Genomic DNA, 20,742 nt, shown 5'->3' on the forward strand with positions numbered 1-20,742 from the left:
ATCTAACATACTCTGTATATCAGGAGACGCCAGTCCTGGAAAAGAACATTATGTTCGATGAAGTAGCCTGTCAGTGAATAAAAAGGAAGGAAGACTCTGGATGAAATAGATGTATTGACTTAGCGGCTGCAGCAATTAAAACAATCACAAATAACAACTCCAAAATAATCACAATAATGAGGATGCATAGGAGGAGGCATTGTTTAGTTCTGCGGAACAAGGTTTCACTATGACTCAGAGTGGACTGGATGACATCGACCATGTGGAGACAGCACAGCGAAGTTCTGCTCGTCAGCAGGATGAGCTTCCACGTCACCGTCTTCAAACTCGCAGTGCAGCCTCAGAGATTACCCAGTGCATTGGTAGAGTTGTTACTAGGCGGCTAGTTTATGTAACCTTGCAATAACAAAAATAAATATTGATCAATATACTCGACTGTCTATGATACAATCAGGCAGTATTCATATCTGTCTATAGGTGAAAGCTCTCTTAATCCAGTCATATTATTTCATGAATAATCAAAATATTTATTAAAATAAATATACATGCTCTATTAGATATACAATGGTACTTCAAAAACTATTGCTACCAAAGTTCCAGCTTATACATGCACTATTTTTTCCAAGCAAAATGTTTCTCTGTTACCAGTGAATTAGCTGTAGAAAAGTTCTATTTTGTACGACACTAATCTAATACCTGTTACTGTTCTGGCTGAAAGGTGCCTTCTATATATGTGTACACTGTACACAACAGAAGAAGCAGAATGAAACACTGCCTAGTCTTGCTCCATCCTCAGAATTGTTCTGATGTTTGAGCCCCTTGTTGCAGCCATTGCGTCAGTCCATCTCAGCAAGGGCCTTCCTCTTTGTTGCTGCCCCTCTGCTTTACTATCACGATGTCCTTTCACAGGGCCTGGTCTCTCCTGATAACTTGTCCAAACTACCATCATCCTTATAAATGCCATCATCCTTACATCTGAGGCGCCTTCTGACTGGACTTGTTCAATACAGAGTTTTGTTCTTTCGGCAATTGATGATGCATCCTGTACTCTTTACCTGTACAATCATGCAAATGCCTCAGCTCTTCTTCCGTCTTCCTCATTTAATGTCCAACTTGAACATGCGATGAAGCCTTTCACAAAGTTCTAATCTGTATAGCTAAACTCCAAAGGGATGATTGATAATTTTTTTTCTGTTTTGTCCATTTTTTCCCCTTTACGTTTCTGTCTTTGTTTGTTTTTGTTTTCTTAGTTGTTGTTCCTGTGGGTTTGGGTTTTTGTCATAATATGACCGGCAAAATAAATCAGGGTTTTTCTTAACTCCTGTAGAAGCAGATTGAGTTTGGGCTTCCACATTATTCTAGCCCCAGTCTAAGAAATATTATTTTTTAAAACATGGCCCTCCTGGATACTTACCTCTATGAAGAGATCATTGAAAATAAGGGTGCTACAGCAGAGCATGGTAAAGAAAGCAGATGGTACCTGACTATTAATTGGAACAGTGGCTGAGGTCTTAAAGGTTTGTTTGTATTCAAACAAGCAGACAGCTAAGTGAGGCATCAGTTAAGTCCACACCAAAGTAGCACGGAAGCCTGTGTGAACCAAAGCTGTTATTGACAAAATCCAAATATGATGAAGGGAATGGTATCAGAGCTTATATTGCGAACACTCAGTTTGTAGTAGGTTGACGAGAACAGTGAGAGCTTCAAATCTATCTGCAGAGAATCGAATCAGATTAAGCCTCTGGCAGATCCCCTCTGACCACAGATGCCCTCTGACCACAGATGCCCTCTGACCACAGAGGAGAAACTCAACTAGCCCTACTGTCAGAGAGACTATTGTAAAGTTGATGATGGTGAATTGAAGCATGGTATAATATAATACTTGGCTAGGTGCATCCCTCTTAACCCAACCTGAATTTGTTATAGATTTAAATATTTCTCGCTTGTTTAATGACATAAATTTATTCTTTGGCTTTTAAAATATTGTTGGTTGTCTTCTATTTCTTACTCTTTATTTCTGTTTTTATCTTTATAATATTATTATTATTTTCTTCTTTCTGTTCCATTTTGTTGTTGGTATTTTGGGTTCACTCTAGGTTTCCTAGTTTATGAAGCACAGGAGTGGATAAACAGAGACAATGACTGAGGCAATGGCTTATTAGAATGGATGTTGGCAGGGTGAAGAGAATTGGGGAGGAAGTGGGGAATGCAGGAGATGAGGGACAGCACAAGAAAATGCATTGATACAGATACAACTATTTTTAAATGTAACTTAACAATGGAACTATATTATGTATTAGTTTTATACCAAGGAAACTATTTTTAAAAGGAAATAAAAATTTACCGACGTTTACCATGGGGAAAAGGAAGAGTTTTTGTTTAGAGAGAATGAGTTTATGTTAATGCTGGAATAATTTAGAAAATGATATCAGTACTGGCTGTACAATATAGTATAATGAATGGTACTCAATTATACAAGTAGATGGTGTTGAATCAAAGAATATTTTGTTGTGTATACTTTTCCAAAATTAAAAATAATAAGAATTACAGTAATAATGAGTACAAGAAAGAAGAAAATGTTTTAAAATTGATTCTGGTAATGCTTGCACAGCTCTTCTTGATATGATTGAACTATTGAATTATATGAATTAATTTATTTTATTTTTACAAAACAACCTTATAATATTCAAAATACTCTCCATTACACTTAATACATTTGCTAAATCTGCCATTCCTTTCGTGGAAACATTTTTCAAACTCATCTGTTTGGATGACTGACAGCACCTCCCTCACTTTTTTCTTCACTTCTTCTATGGCCTCAAATCACTGTCCTTTCTTTCATGTCCGTCTGCATTTAGCGTACAAAAAGAAGTTTCACAGAGTTAGGTCAAGTGAGTAACTTTTGTGGGGAAAGACAGGCATGCTGTTTTTTTGCCAAAAATTGGCACACTGAGATGGCTGTGTGAGCAGGCGCATTGTCATGCTGGCAAAACTAGTCCCCCGTCTGTCATAAATCAGGTGTCTTTTGTTGCACACTGTTACACAATATTTTCAGATCCTTTAAATAATTGCTTGGTTAACAGTCTGACCTGGTGGAATGAACCCCAAATGTACTATCCCCCTCACATAAAAAACAAAGGCTTGAAGATTAAGAAGCAGTCATATAGCTGAGAAGCAAGAAAGCCCATATGGAAGAAGCACACCAGCCTGTAAGACCATGAGGTGTCAATGGGATCAGTTATCAGGCATTAAAGACCCAAAACAAACAAATATACAAACAAAGTAATATCAATGGGACTGAGGGGGAGGGCCGAATAGAGACCCAACCAAAGCCCATCAGTAGTCAATTGGGCATGCCCCTTCCGGAAAGGCCCCAAGGAAGAGAAGAGCTAGTCAGGGTGCAGTATAGCACCAACGAAACACACAACCTTCCTCTAGTTCTTTAGCACTTCCTTCCCCACCAGTACCATGACCCCAAATTCCATCTTACAAATCTGGCTAGTCCAGAACAAATATGCTGGCCCAGATCAGAACTCACAACAGAGATAAACAGAACAGATAAACCCCTCAGGACCAATAAGAGGAGCAGTGATACTAGAAAGAAAAGGGTCAGGGGGAGAGTAAGGCAGAACAAATCAAGATCATGGATGTATGGGCCCCAAGGGGGACAGACAGCAGAAGATGGGGTGAAATTAAAACACGGGGAGTGTAAGATGAAAAAAAGAATAATTTATAAATTTCCAAGGGGACCTGGGGGAGGGAGGGTGGAGGAGTGAGGTAAAATATGTACAATGCAATCTATCAGGGAGTTATGAGGGTGCTGGGAGGAGGGAGGTAGAAAAAAAAGGAGGAGCTGATACCAAGGGCTCAATAGAAAGTAAATGTCTAGAAAAAATGGAGGCAACATATGTACAAACATGCCTGATTCAATCGATGTATGGATTGTGATAAGAGTTGTAAGAGCCCTCAAGTTTAAAAAATAAGCAAAAGGATTTTAAAAGTAAACATCACTTTTGAAGAGTGGGGAAGAAAACAAATGAGCATTGGTTTTCTGGAGGGTACCCCCTCACCTGCTGAGTGGAAGAAGTGCTAATAAAGCTGTGAAAGAGAAAAAGAAATGAAAACAACAGGGCTCAGGTCAGGGCACATTTGTCCTCAAAGTAACATCCTCACTTTTCAATCTCATAAAGAGGCCTTGTGTAACAGCTTTAACAATGTCGTGCATCACTTGATCTCTGGACTGATGTTTACATGAGCACTGACTGCATCCAAGCAAAACAAAGTCCTTGACCACTCCAACCTTTTCTCCATTTCTCATGATGTACCCAACTGGTCTAGTTGGGAGGATTTGGGTTTTCTCGACACTGAGTTGTAATTCATATTGTAGGTTGAAACCCTTGATCTTCATGAGCAAGTGATTAAAATCCTACTTACTTTCAACACGTAATATTGTGTCATATGCATATTGCAGGCTGTTAATGAGTCTTCCTCCAATTATGATACCGCATTCTTTTTCAAGTAGTTCAGCTTCTCTGATTATTTACTCAGCATAAGATTGAAAAAATATAGTGAGGAGACCACCTTGTCATACACCTTTCCCGATTTTAAACCATGCACTCTTTCTTTGTTCTCTTTGAATGAATGCATTTTCATCAATGTAGAGGTTTGTATGGGCACAATTATGTGTTCTGGAAATCTCATTTTCTCAAACTATCCATAGACTTTTTTATGATACACACAGACGAATTCCCTTGCACAGTCAATAACATACATTTAATTGCATTTTTGGTATTCTCTACATTTAGCCAAGATCCATCTGACATCAACAATAATATCCTTTTTCCCACATCTTTGTCTTAATCTGGACTGAATTTGTAGTAGATCCTTGTCAATTTGCTGCTATAATCCTTGTTGAATGATCTTCAGTAAAATTTTATAGCATGTGATATCATTCTATAATGTGTGCATTCTGTTAGGTCACTATTCTTTGCAATGGATACAAACACAGATCTCTTCTAGTCAGTTGGCAAGTTATCTTTCTTCCAAATTTCTTCATATAGACTAATGCATGCCTCCAGTGCTTCATCAGCTTGTTGAAACATTTCGAATGGTATTCCATCAATTCCTGGAACCTTTTGGGGCTGATGCCTTCAGTGCAGCTTTGACTTCTTTCAGTATCATTCGTCCTTGATCATGTGCTCCCTTCTGAAACGGTGCAATATCAACTAGGTATTTTTGGTCCAGTGACTGATAATTCTTTCCATCTTACCTTGATGCTTCCTCCATCTTTCAGTAATGTGTCCATAGAATCTTTCAATATTGAAACTTCAGGCTTGAATTTTTCTTTTTTGTTTTTCTAACTCTGTTTTTTTTGCATGTTCCAAAGTAATATTTTATTTTCTCTTATAGAGTTGCCCTTTGAAATTTTCTGTTCCAGTCTTTTAAATCATCATTTCTTCTATTTGCCTTAGCTACTCTATATTTTTAGCAAGTTTCAGAGTCTCTTCTGACATCCACACATGTTTTCTTTCCTGTCTCTTAGATATCCTTTCACTTCCTTTGCTTATAACATTTCTGATGTTTTCCCACAGATCATTGTTTTTTGTCATTAATGTTCAATATATTAATTTTTTCTTGAAATGGTTTTTGGAATTCAGGTGGGATAGGCTCAAGGTTGTATTTTGACTTTTGAGGATTATTTAATCTTTTACAACTTCAACCTAAACTTGGATATGAGCAATTGATGATCTGCCCCAGACTTACTCCCCGGCTTCCTTTTAGGAGCTGATATTGAGCTTCTCCATTGCCTCTCTCTACAGATGCAGTCAATTTCTGTGTATTCCATTAAAGTAAGTCCATGTGTAAAGTCACCTTTAATACTACTGGGAAAAAATACTACTGGAAAATATATACAGGATTAAAAAGTCATTGGTCTTGAAAAGTTTGATCATGGCATCTACTCTTTCATTTCAATCACCAAGACAAAAATTTTAAATTACTCTCTTTTCCTCATTGTTTCCAACATTTACATTTCAATAGCTAATAATCACGAACACTTCTTGATGGCATGTTTGATAAATTCTGAATGAAGGACTTCATAAAACTGAAATTTTTTCATCGCAAGCTTTATTTGTTGGTACTGCAATATGACTAAGAGTTGGGCTGGCTGGGTTTCTTTGTTTATGAATAAATATTATTCTATCACAGACAGAATTGTACTTCAAAATTGATGTTTAAATATCCTCTTTGATTATAAATATGATACACTCTTCTTGAATATATCATAAACCAATCTTCATACCTTCCATTTAATTTTCTTAACTTCTAATTTTCCTGGATGCCTACTTCATACATTTCATGTTTCAATTACGAACAGATATTTGAAACTGCCTTTCATATTTGCATTATACTAGTGATGCCTGACTAAAGGAAGACCCCAAAACCCACTCCTGAAGGTCTTCTTCCATTTCCATCATCGTGGTCAACTCTGCCTTTGAGAAGGCAGTTCTTTCGCAGACATATTTTGAGTGCCTACTGACCGGAAAGGCTTATCTTTTGGCATGATATCCAAACATGTTCTACTGCTACTTGTGTGCACTTCAGTATCTAACAATGTTTTGATGCTGCCCCTAAAATGTTCAGTGACTAATTCTTCAGAACTGGACAGTCTATTTCTTTTTAATAGTCCATTCTGGGTCTGAAAGTTTTGCTGAAACATTTTGGATGACCCTGCTGGTATTTGATATACCAGTAACATAGTTTCTGGCCACAGAGCAACACATTATCCATCACAAGATGACAAACTGATCAACAGACTGGTGATCATTCTTGTGATAATATGTGATATTCAGATTGTTTTTTTAATTCGCCATAGCCAAATTCTCAGTAGTTTTGTCTCTTCTATGATGTGATCTCCACCACTTGACTACCAGTTTACTGTATTATGTTGGCTTGTGTGTTGCTGTGATGTGGAAGCTGTGTCACCTGTATTTCAAATGTCAGAAGGCTCACAGACAGTGGGTAAGTTTGGCAGAGCTTCCAAACTAAGAAGAGACCATGAAAAAGGAATAGGCTGTCTACTTCTGAGGAATTAGCCATGGACCTATGGACAGAATAAAAACCATGGACAGAATAAAACCATTGCCAGACACTGAAAACCTTATGAAAGTAAGCATAACAGTGTCAGAGATTGTACCATAAAATGAGTCCCTCAGGTCAGAGGGCTCTCAAGATATGATTGGGGAACAACTAGCTGCCTTCTCCAAGGAGATTCAACTATTCTGAAGCAGATGGAGTAAAGTCTTTGGAATCTTTGTTTCACGACAGAACAGGATTCAAATGAGAAGAAGCAGCTGAAAACATCACTTAATAATGATGACTTGAAATGTGCAAACTAGTAAACTAGAAAAATTTGAAGTCATAAAAATTATATGTAGTGCATATAAATCAACATTTGAGGCATTAGTGAACTGAAATGGACTGATATTGACTATTTTGAATCAGAAAATCATGTTGTTTCCTATGCTGGGAATGAAACAATCTATAGGAATGGTGTTGCATTCATCATCAAAGAAACATTTCAAAATCTATCTTGAAATGCAATTCTGTCTGTGATAGGATAGTATCTGTCTAGATATGAGGAAATATGATCAATATAACTATTATTTAAATTTATACACCAACCATGAGAGCTAGCAATAAAGAAATTGAATCATTGTACCAGCATCTTCAGTCTGAAATTGATCAAGCTGGCACACAGAATGCATTGATAATTTTTGGCAATTGGGATACAAAATTTGGAAAGCAAAAGGAAGGAACAGTATTGCCTTGGTAATAAGAATGAAACTGGCTGTCCCATGACACAATTTGCAAGACTATTGACTTTCCATTGAAAATACATTTTTTCAACAACACAGAAGGTGATTCTACATGTGGACTTCTCCATATGGAGTGCATAGAAATGAAATTGACTACATATGAGGGAAGATAAGATATACAAACTCATTATTATCAGCTAAAACCAGACCAGAGGTTGACTGTGGAACAGATCATTAATTTCTCATATGTAAGTTTAGAGAGAAGATGAAGAATATTTAAAAACCTCCACCAGAGCCAAATTACCACCCACTGCAAGAACATCTCAAGAAAAAATCTTCTGAAGTGAGCAACAATGGCAGAATATTTGAACAATTGTAGGATGACAAAAAGAAAAAATGATGAAAGCAAAAATTCGCTAAAAAGACAGGAAAGTAAAAAAAGACATCAAAGTGACATCAAAGTGGATGTCAGAAGCATCTCTGAAACTTGCTCTTAATCACAGCATAAGTGAGGCACATTGAAGAAATAATGAAGTCAAAGAGATGAACAGAAAACTGTAAAGGTGACTCAAGAAAACAAAGTAATAAAATATTATACTAAAATGTGCAAGACCTAGAGTTAGAAAATCAAAACTGAAGAATATGCTCAGCATGTGTTAACCTGAAAGAACTCAATAAAAAATTCACGCTTACGTTGCAATACTGAAAGATTCTACAGGGAAAATATTGAGTGATGCAGGAAGCAAAAAAAATAAAAGTAAAGCATACACGAAGTTGTTGTACCGAAATATGCAGTCAACATACAACCATTTCAAGAGGTTGCAGCATATGAGCAAGTGGCAACGGGCTTGGAGGAGAAAGTGCAAGCTGCCCAGAAAGCATAGGCCACAGACTGGACTCCAGAAATCGATGAAATACGAACTGAAATGTTTCAACCTGCTCATGAAGTGCTGGGATCACGATCACTCATCTTTCTCCTTCGTTTTCAGCTCAATGCACTGCACAAAAATCAGATGGCTTAAAGAACTGCTGATTCTTCCAGTATTTTAAGAAATTTAAAATGTTGAAAATAATTATATTGAATGAATCTAAACTAATATTTACTAATATTATCTAGATCAGCGGTTCTCAATATGTGGGTTGTGACCCCTTTGGGTGTCGAACGCTTCATAACAGTAGCAAAATGACAGTTATGAAGTAGCAACAAAAATAATTTTATGGTTAGGGGGTCACCACAACATGTGGAACTGTATTATAGGTCCGTGGCATTAGGAAGGTTGAGAACCACTGATCTAGAAAGTAATGTCCAATCAAAAGAGTGGCTTCCAAGAGATCCTGCTGAGACAGGTTCCTTCAAAGCAGAGGCGTCAGCTCAGAAAGCTGTGTCAAAGGTTTCTTGAAGTTACAAAGGAATGGACTTGATAGATTTTCTCAGAGGACATAGGATTGTCATGGGGGCTTACTGTGAAGAAGTGTGAAAAGCTTTAAAATCTGCATTGTTAACTAAAAAACAGGAAAATTATACCAAGGTTCTTTTTCCTATGAAAATTCACTTCCACATTTTTCAAGAATATAAAAGACCGTTAGAGAAAAATTTCATTAGGAAACTTTATCTACTACATAGCCCTGGTCTTGCCCTTTCAGACAACTTTTTGATCTCCAAATTCAAAGATAATTGAAAAGTAACACAATTGGAGTCTCTTGAGGATCCCCAAGCTCCTAAGGTAGATGTAGCATCCATCTAAGGGTGCAGGATTTTCCAGGGAAGAGGTGTTGTTACTAGCTGAAACCAAGTTGTCGCTAACTCATAAGGACCCTTTGGGCAACAGAAAGAAAACATGTCTTACTTTCAAAGGACTATGGACCTACATATGCCCAGAACCAATGTTCACATTTCATTATTTTTGTTTAAAAATATTTCTATGTTGTTCAGCATTAATGTAGCCTTACTTTCACATATATAAATATACATTTCCTACTGAACTGTAAAAAAGTTATGAAACATTGCTCTTCAATCTTCTCTTTTTCTTTGTGATACTAATGTACTTGAATGATAAGAACAACATATATCTCCCTCCTATTTCAAATTGCTGACATAGACTGTACAGAGCAAAGTATTTCAGATATAACTATTTAAAGTACAGTATGCATTTCATACTGGTGATGTATGTGCCTAGGCTTGAATTAAATTTATACATATCAAGCATCTGTGTATTTATTCTCAATGTATGAATTTATATATTTCAGTCATTCTTAAACATTAAAATGACACTCATGGAAGAGAGATTCCCATGGTAAATAAGGAGAATTATATAATTTAATGTGTACAATGATATGATGAGTTACTTACAAAAGTTCCTGTTGTTGCGTGCCAGTGGGTTAGGTCTAACTCTCAGAGACCTATGTGCAGCAGAGCAAGACACAGTCCTCTTCTGCACCATCCTCGCAATCTTTCCCATGTGTTGAATATATTGATTCAGTCTCTGTGTCGACTCATCTCATTCAGGGTCTCATTCCCAGTTATTTTCCATTTTACCAAGCATGATGCCCTTTGATAGGGACTGGTCCCTCCTGATAGCGTTTCCCATGGAAGTGAGATGAAGAATTTACTTGCTAGCTCATGAGGTGCATTCTTGCTGTCCATCCTCAGAAAGACAAATTTCATTGTACTTGCAATCCACGTTGTAGTCCACAGTTTTTGCCAACACCATACGCACATGCGGAAATTCTTCTTGAGTCTTCCTCTTTCATTATACAACTGCCCCGTACCTAAAGTGAACTTGAAAATACCATGTGATAAGAGTTGTATGAGCCCATAATAAAATGATTTTTTTAAATAAAGAAAAAAGATTTCAAAAAAGAAAGAAGAAAATACCATGACTTGAGTAAAGTGAACTTTAGTCCTCAAAGTTAAAGTTCTGTCTTTTCACAAAGTTTTGTTGTGTATTTTTCAATACAATAAGTCATTTGACTTCTTGACTACTTGCCTATTGCTTCCATGGGTTTTAGTTGTTAATCTAACTTAAATGAAATGTTTGGTAACACCAACATTTTCACAATTTATCATGATGTTGGTCATTGGTCCTGTTATAAGGACTTTTGTTTTCTTTATATTTATGTTTATGTTACACTCAAAGCTCTGCTCTTGTTGACTTGCATCAATAATTGCATTAAGATGTCTGCATATTTAGCATGAGAGTGTGTGTACTAATTATTCTTCCTCCAGTCTTCATGCCACTTCTGTCTTCAAACAGTTCACCTTCTGGGACTATTTTCCCTCCTTATACAGATTGAGTAAAAAGCATTGAACGTTAATGGCTGAAGATCAGAGAGATGTGGAATGACATTACGGACATCATTCAGGAAGGAAGGTCATGAAAAAGAAAGGAAAGTCCAAAATTAACTTCAAAATAGACTAAAACCTTGCTCTCTAGCTGGGCTAGGCCATTCTGTCTGGAGAGCCAGTATAGCTCTTTCGGTATATACATGTGGCTCTGAAGTAAAATGGGAAGAAAAAACAGGCTTTTATTCAGATATTCTTGATTGTATTTGTTTGTAAATATATTTTTATGGCTCTTGAATATTCTTTTTAAATATTGTGAACAACATGATTGACTCTACTGTTTGAAAGTTTGCAGACCTGTGCTCTAGAGGACAGTGTACCTAGATTAGACGGAAGATACAATGAAGAAAATTAACTGAATAGAAGCTTTCAAAGGGCAGCTCAAGAAAACAAGGTTAAATATTCAAACAAAAGACTTGCATACTTACAAAAAATTTAGGTACTGAGCGCCATTAACACCTTAGATTTTCACAATGATGGTTGGGTCTATATGAAGAATTGCTGCATTTATCCAACACTAAAGATCAATTTTGATTCTTTTTCTTTTTGATCGCTTTATTAGGGGCTTATACAACTCTTATCACAACCTATACATATATCAATTGTGTAAAGAACATTTGTACATTCATTACCCTCATCATTCTCAAAACAGTTGCTCTCCACTTAAGCCCTTGGCATCAGGTCCTTAGGGACAATGTTATCTCTATAAAACTCACCAAAATATGAAACCTATTTTCTTCACAAATAATATTATGTTACTTAATGCTAAGGTGATAATGTTTTGTTCTGAAGAAAAATATACTATAATATAATATCTAATTTTCTGTGAAAATACACATAGATGTGTACAGGAAACTTGAAAATTACTACAGGAAACATGTAATGAAATAGTCAAAAAAGCAAGAAAGAAGAAAATACAGTAGAGCCTTTCCATTTTCAATAAAATGGCAATGTAAAATGTTAAAGTTAAAATAAAGTCCATACAATATTTACATTGACTGCAAGTGGCCATGAAGTGCCAGTGGAAAGATTGTCAAGCTAAGTAGCAAAATTCAAACTAAAGGAAAAAGGAATTCACTCTGTGTTATTTTAAGCAACCATATCTATATAGATACAGAAAGCATAAAAGCCAAACGATGAGAAAACATATATAATTTCAAAACAAACCACACAAAAAAATCTATTTCAGGAAAAAGGAAACAGATTAAAAGGCACAAGAAAAACTAGAGATTACAGAATGAAAAAGGTTTACTTTAAGAAACATTTTATATTTCTAAATTATATACTTGTAAAGGCATGGGTTCAGACTGTCATATTTCCATGCAAAATAAAAGAGGTTTCTACATCTATTTGCATAAGCCTCCCCACAGGAGGAATTTTTGTACATTCACTATACTGATTTTCATAGTAACAAGTAAAAAAAAAATGGTAAACAGGATTTAGCAAATCAATCCAGGAGAGGGGAAATGGTTGGCAAACAAATGTAAACTATTTGTATACATCGATAAAATGTTCATCTAAAATTTAGAAGACTATCTGTATAAAAATAAGGTACGTAAAGCACAAAATTGTCCAAACGCAGAACAAAAAGACACATTCACAACTGTACAGGGAAATTGTTTTTGCCTTCTCCCAATAAATGATAAACAGCCAAAATATTTTTAAAATATATAATATTTAGTAGCACAGTCACCTTGACTTATTAAAGATATTCACATGCAGAACTTTTGAATATATATTTTACTGCAACTTGCCATCAGAAACATACGAGGTCATAAAACAAGTCTTTCATCTAAGTAGAAATTGATGACAAAAAATACAAGTGTTTTACTACTAAAATATCTCTAAATGAACCTTAGGTCAAAGAATATGAAATTGAATAGTAAGTAAAACACCATACAGTATGCAGCTAAAATTAGAGGAAATAAAGGGAAAAAATGAATATTTTTATAATTAGTGTAGGAGAAGAGTAACAAATGCAAGGACAGTAACATGAGTTACAATAAAAAATGACCATGAGTACTGCGCTCTGATCCTGCAAGTGCAATAAAATCATGTGCACAAAATGACTTTCTCTCAGTGAGTGGAATGATTTTACAGATATATTTTTTACTTATTCTTTCAAAAATCTACTTTACAGACATTGACAAGAAGAGAAATTGTTAAACCTAATTTTGATTATAAGTATTCATTTTGGTTAGTAATCAAGACACTTCATGTGCAAAAAAAATCCCTAACAAAAATCCCAGGGATAAAAATGTTCTAGTTCACAGAGACTCTCCCCGAGATGGAAGGGTGGACACAGTGTCTGCAGCAATGATGTCCCGCAGAACAGTCTGAAGGACAGCGGAGCAGCCTGTTGCATCCTGAGTGTCGCTCTGTTGCATCATGAGACTCTCGGAGCTGGAACCGAGCAGGTGGCACCAACAACAGTTTGCAAAACTTCACTCGCACATTCTACTAAACATTCAAGAAAAAAATACATTCCCCTAGAACACTCATCGTTAACACAGAGACATGAAGACCCCTCCTTAAATATTATTCTCTTTCTGCTTCTGTGAATGATGAATTGCATACCAAAAGAAAATGAAAGGTTATACTAATTGTTCACCTAAACATAGGTGAGCAAAACAAATGTAGCGATAGGTAAAGAGAATAATAGACTACAACCATTTCTGTTTATTCTTTATATTAAAAGTTGATTCAAATGTACTAAACTGAAGAGTGAAATTCCTTTAATCAACTAAATTCAGAGTACAATCCATGACAACCTAGTAGATACAGAATTTTTGATAAAAAGGATATCCATTTATAATAAAACATTTAGTAATTTGAAGCATCTTGGAAATGGAAATGAATTTTTAATACTATAGTATGTATGGGTATATGCTTGATATATTAAAACTATTGGAAATGGTGCATTTCTTAAATTCTAAAATTTACACTTTTCTTGCATGTATACAACTCAGGTTTATAAACTACACACAGGAGATTTGTTAGCTCGTGAATCCCGAGTTCTAGATACTATTTTATGTATGTAAGCAAAGTGCTTTATTAAGAACTTCACAAATGTTTCTACATATACTGTTCTATCATTAATATCATGTATGAGAGTTAATTGCTTTATTTCTTCCCTTTCAAAACATATGCAAATAGTATGGGGAAACAGGGAAAGTTTCAAAAGTTCCTGGAATAATTTCACTGCCATTTAATTCCAGAGTTTTTCAGTAACTTTTTGAAGCTCCCTTGTCCTAATAAATATAAACTCTCCTGCCTGGAAATCATGCAGAACACTACAATGTGGTATTAAATAATTGAAGACCTGGGTAAAGGAGAATTAACCACATGCATGCACTGGAAGTCTTGATATTATAAAGATAGTGATTTTTTCCAACTGATCCATAACTTCAATGCAATCTCAAATAAAAGAGTGTGGTAGAATCTCAGAAGCTGATCCACAATGTGTATGTAAATGCTAAGGCTCAAAAAGAGTGCTAAGGAATTTGTTAGAATAAAGACAGGTAACAGAACCTGTTTGTTCCAATATTACGTCTTATATAAGGCTATATTATTAATTAGGAACCTGACTGAACAAGGAGAAACAAATACTCCCACGCTAATAGTGCCAACGCAAAACCACACATAAAATATACAAATATATAGTATATAATTAAATGTTGCATAGTTTTATAGTAAAAAATATGCCAACATTTCTTGCTTGGTTTCATTGAGTCAGGTCCAACTCAGAGTGACACAATGTACAATAAGACAAAACATGGCCTGACCAGACGCAATCCTCAGAATAGCATTATCTACCTTTGGAAAAAATTGACACTGAGGAGCACTGGAAGAAAGGATTGTCTTCATGGTGCTGTGGTATCATATATATATATATATATATATATATATCCTTATCAGATAATATAGAGATTAGCAAAACCAAGTTGGTTGCAGCTATGTATCCACTAAGAAAAATGATAAAGCCTAATGAGAGAAGCTTTTTATGTTCTTTGCTGTTATTAGCGAACCTTAAATCAGTTCTAATTCATTATCCGACAGAGACAGGCCCAGCCTTGCAGGGGCTCCTCTGCCCCAGTCCATTGTTGCCGCCACTCTGTCATTTCATTCTGCTGAGTGAGTTCTTTGCTTGTCATGGAACCTCTACTTGGCATGATGTCCTTCTCCGGGACTGGTCCCTCCTGGGAGCATGTTCAAAGAACATCAGGTAGAATGTCCCCATCCGTTCTCAGGAGAATTCTATCTGTTCTTCCAACACAGATTCATTGATTCTTCTGGTAATTTATGGGTTCTTCACTATTCTTTGTGAAAACTGTAATTCAAGGCATCAATTCTTCAGCTTCCTTTTTCTTTTTCACTGTTCAGCTTGCACAGGTGTATAAAGTGGCTGAAAATATTCTCATTTGATCAATACCCACCTGAGTTCTCAATGTGATATCTCTGCTTCTTAAAGACTTCTAAGAGATCTTTTGAGGTAGGCTTGTCTAATGCAAGATGTCTTCTGATTTCCCGATGGCTACTTCCATACATGCTCATTGTGGAGCACGCAGGACTGCTATTGGGTCATTATAAATCACGATCACTCAATGGCAGGAAGTTTGCCTTGGTTTACTAATAGAATGACCATATGCCCCATGGGGATGATTTATACCATTCCCCAATAAAATTATAGAGGTATCTAAAATGAATCAGAACCATGTATAAACCATAGAATATGAATGGATTTTGAGCTTGCATCTAATCATAGGACAAATCGAAGAACAATTCATTTCTGTGACATAGCTCTCCTCGATACGTGCCTCATGAAGAGAGAACTGAAGATATGGGTGTTACAGCGAATGGTAATGAAGAAATCATGTGGTGCCTGGTTGTCAGAAAAAATAGCATGTTGGCCCTTAAAAGCTTGTCTTAAAATAAGCAACCATGTAAATGAGGTAACAGCTAAATCCCCAGGAAGAAGCACAACAGTCTGTGTGATCCAAGTCTGTACATAATAAAATCCAAACCAGAAGAGGGAACAGTATGAGAGCTTAAAATCTGAACACGCAATTTTCATAAGAGTATGGTTAACACATCAAGGCTTATGCATCTATCCAAGAGAAATTATTTTAAGTCTACAGAAATATGTACAACACATGATGAAAATGAGAAACGATGGCCAATAGACATGCTTAAAGATGTTCATTACAGGTAACACAATTATCCATCAACTGAAAACCTTTTAAAAATAATGTGAGGTATTTTCAAGAGTTATTGACATATAATTCACATATCATGCAATTCAAGGATTCAGTCACATCAAGAAGAACTGTACAATCATCACCACAGTCAGTTTTAGAGCATTTTCTTCAATCTTGTACTCAGCATTATTAGCCCCACCCCTTGCCCACCCCGAAGCCCCAGGAAATATTAATCCAGTTACCTATTCTGCATTTGATATATAGAAAAACACATAGAACAAACAGCAACAACAAAAACTAATGAGAATAACAAAATTAAACAGCCAAAAATCTGAATGGAAAAGAAAGCAGAAAACATTAAAAACTATGACAAATTTAAATGGATCCTAAGGAGATCCAATCAACGGGTTCTAAATTTTAACCTAACCAGAACTGCAGCAGTGTAAAGCATTCTTCACTTTAACAAGGCAACTCACATCTCTGGTCCATGGGGTTTAATCCATATTATTTCCTCTTCACATTATTTTAATTGAAATAACTTTAAAATGGGTCTAAAAGGAGAGCAAATGATAATATATTTTAAACTAAATGCATCTGCCACAATAGACTTTAAAATGCTTGTTGCCTAATAACAGGGCTATTCACATTACTAAGATTAGAGGGGATTTGCCAGGGCCTTAATCCATATGTGGACTCTATAAATGGGTTTAGAGCTTCCAGAGTCATCCACAGCCTTCTGAAAATCTGTTGTTCACAATATAAACTCGGATGCCATTCCCTCCTTTGGATTTGGATTATATTATTTACAAGCCTTGGATCACACAGTTCTACAAAAGGCTGGTATACTTTTTCCATGTGGACTTAGTGGACACTTCACTTAGAAGGCTGCTTGTTTAAAATCAAGCCTTTAGGATTTTAAGCAGTATTCTTTCTGATAGTCAAACAATTCTAGTTTCTTCCCCACATTTTGCTATAGGACCCATATTTTCCATGAATTCTTCATGCGGTCAAGTAGCAAACAGGGCCATTTCATAAAAACCATTTGTTCTTTGATTAGGGCTAGAATTAAGTGTGAGCCCCAAATCCATTTTTATGTCTGTGGTTTATGTCCATCTCTGGTTCACCTTAGAGACATCATTGTCCTTTTGTGTTAGAAAACATTATCTATCAACCTTCTGGGGCATCACTTCCACCACCATCAACTCATTGCTGACTTATAGCCTCCATAAGGTAGATCTTCCCCTGTGAGTCTCTGAGCCTGCAAATCTTCACAGGTGTAGGAAGCTCCATACTTCCCTCACGAGGTGGCTGGCAGTTTTAGCCCAATGTGTAACCACTGCACATTGATGCTGTCAATGGCATAGAATTAGTCAATGGCATAGAATTTGAAACACTGGTGATAAACTGAAATCTTGTAGTATGGCCAGCTGTTTGCCACAATGCATAAATTGTTGACTTGCACAGATTTAACTCATAAGTGACTGGCCACGATTCACACAAATAACATGAGCATAGCCAAGCCTACCAGATAGATACATGTCACACTGAAGCACGGAGGGCATTGGGAAAGAAAATAATGGTTCACATTTTGGGGCACCCTTAAGGCAAGAGATTTGAAACAAGGTCCAAAAGTCCACTAAGTCTATGTCCTTGGGCTAATAGTCTTCTTTTTCTTCTTCTCACAGTAGGGCATCTCAGCCTTATGTTTAATGGGTGTAGGTGAGTTTACGGTGAATAAAGCCCAGTTCACTCAGTGGAGTTTCCACATTGGATCCCTCTGGGGTGGCGCATGAAGGATGCCCTGAACCTCGAAAGAACAGATCCAAAGTTCTAATAGTCTACAGCACACAGAGTGGGTCACCAAGGGCTACATAAAATATAGGTTAAAAGTGTCCAATCAGGAACCTAGAAGCAGGTATATTTTCCCCTTGGGAGGAGGTTCAGGAAAAAGGTGTGGGGAAAAAAGAGACAAAAGACACAAGTGTGACTAGGATGTGAGTGCTGAATTTCTGTTGCTATGGTAGCATGAATGTGGGCCCATGACCTCAGAGAGGGGGTGGGGAAGCCTTTGTTTGGGTGGATGTGCTGGAATCTATAGGTCTGCCTTTATTTTGCTCAAGGGGAATGCATATTCTCAGGAGGCTGAGGTCAGACCATCAGAGTATGCCAGAAGAGAAGGTGCAATAATGTCTTCTAATAGAACACAAGTGCAAAAACCAAAGAAAATAACATAAGTAAAAATTAAAGCCGCATTTTCTTTGGGATTCCTGCTCATTTGGCAGAATTATTTTGTGGACATCTGTGCTGCACTGGGGCGGTGGAACCACGTGAGATGGGGAGGGCACTGTAGAACAAAGCAAGAAAGAAGGAGGTAGGGAAACCCGTGGCAAAAAGTGAAGGATGGATATTGTGTACGTCTGCACTAAGCTACCCAGGTGCTTTCCCATCCACTGCTGTCCCTGAAGATCAGAGAAGTAACAAGTTTATGAGATTGGAGTGACTCAGACAGTTGGAAAAATCGGCTGTGCCAGGGTAGGGTGGGGCTAACAGAGAGCTCGCAGCTCTGCTCAGTGGTAAAGAGCAAAGCCATCGGACTTGGCTGCTCTCTGCTTTAAGGAGCCTGGATCTACTTACCTTTAAAGTTCAATTTCTCCCTGCCAGGACATGCAGGAACTCCCTGCTAGTGAAACCACTCCGGTAGTTGCTGAGATTTCCCCATGTTTGTGATTCGGCAGACTTATTTTCCTGTCAATAAATAGAACCCTCTTAGCATTTTCATGCATGTGCACCAGCCCGGCAATATATCAAACTTTGAAGGAAAATGTTTGCTAATCTAGAATTTTATAATCAGCAAAATTGTACCTTAACTGTGACATGAAAATTAGGCCACTTACAGATAAGCAGATATTAAAGGAATTTTTAAAACCAGACCAATCTTACAAGAAATACTAAAGGGAGTTCCTTATAGAAAACCCAAAACCAACAGGCAAGGAATCTGAGATGAACAAACATGATAATATCACTCAGAAGCCAACCTAAGCAGAAGTCTCCAAACTAAAGCAAGCAGATAAGACTGAGGATAGGAACATCAAAGATATTTGCATTATTACAAAATATAAAAGGAACATAACACAGTTACAGAAATTTTAAGTGGCATAGACGTCAAGTAAACTTACCTGTGTCAAGAGGAAGGCAATATACAGTAAGAGGATGATGGACAAAAAGGCGAAGGGAGCAGAGGTAAGGTAACAATGGTAAGTACTGTTATATGCACAATCATAAAATAACAGTGATCTATGAGTAATGGCATGGATAGTTTTGCAGACTGAAAATGTGTTTGGAAGGGAAAGTTAGTGTGTACTCACAAATATATACAGACTTGATAGAGGATATTTGTACATAATTATTGATCATTAGTGAAAATAGATCCATTTAAGCGGTGGAGCACACAGAGGACAAAGTTATTTAGACTTAGATGGAACCACACACCTGAAGCAAATGAGTTACTAATCTTGGGAGTAAGGAGCATGATCCTGTGGGACATCAAAATTAATTGGCATGACAGTACACAAAGACCATATTGTCCATTCTATGTTGGTGAGTATTTACTGGCCTCCTAAAAGCGTCTGTGGTCATTTACGATGCAACCATAGGTCTCTCCCTTTCCACAAGAAAGAAAATGGTAAGATACATGGAAAAATGCAATTCAATGAACTAGTGGGCCAAAAGCCTATTACTACTACCAACAACTCTGGAAATGGTCACATGAGAAATTCCTGACGGCAGTGGAAGGAAAACGTGGGACAAAACTCAAAATCCTACTTGGTAGTTCATAGAGACTGCTGGAACCCCTGACGCCCTCAGATCTGAAAATGGATGAACCCAGCCCCCTCCCATTCCTCCACTTTCAGCAAAACAATAGATTGTAAAGGCAACAATAACGCAATAGAAACACACACAATTTAGAATAAGCACTCATTTGTTACCAAAAGGACAGTATTTATCCAAAGACAACATTCACTAGGGTTAGCAAAAGAAAACAGAAGCTAGGACAGGATGAATGCCTCAGGACCAGCGGTGTGAGTGGTGAGGGAGGGGGAGGGAAAAAAGGAAAATGAGCTGATTCCAGGAACCCAAGTGGAAGGCGGATTTTGAGAATGATGAGGGCAAGGAATGTATCAGGGTGCTTTACTCCATTGATGTATGTATAGATTGTGATAAGAGTTGTATGAGCCCCAATAAAATGATTTATTAAATTAAAAAAAAAGAAAAGAGAATGGAAACAGATAACACAGTGAATCAATGGGATATAAGTGTTTGGGGGATTGCAACCAATGTGATGAAACAATATGTGCAAGGAGTATTGAGTGTTAAACTGATTTGC

At 36.8% G+C, this 20,742-nt stretch overlaps 1 pseudogene; it reads left to right on the forward strand.

Moving 5' to 3' along the window:
• Window positions 1–229: 229 nt before the first annotated feature.
• LOC142455993 (small ribosomal subunit protein uS5 pseudogene) overlaps window positions 230–20,742 on the forward strand; it is a 60,886-nt pseudogene continuing 40,373 nt past the window's right edge.

Source organism: Tenrec ecaudatus, chromosome 9 (assembly GCF_050624435.1).
Source record: "Tenrec ecaudatus isolate mTenEca1 chromosome 9, mTenEca1.hap1, whole genome shotgun sequence".
In the NCBI taxonomy this organism is placed as follows: domain Eukaryota; kingdom Metazoa; phylum Chordata; class Mammalia; order Afrosoricida; family Tenrecidae; genus Tenrec; species Tenrec ecaudatus.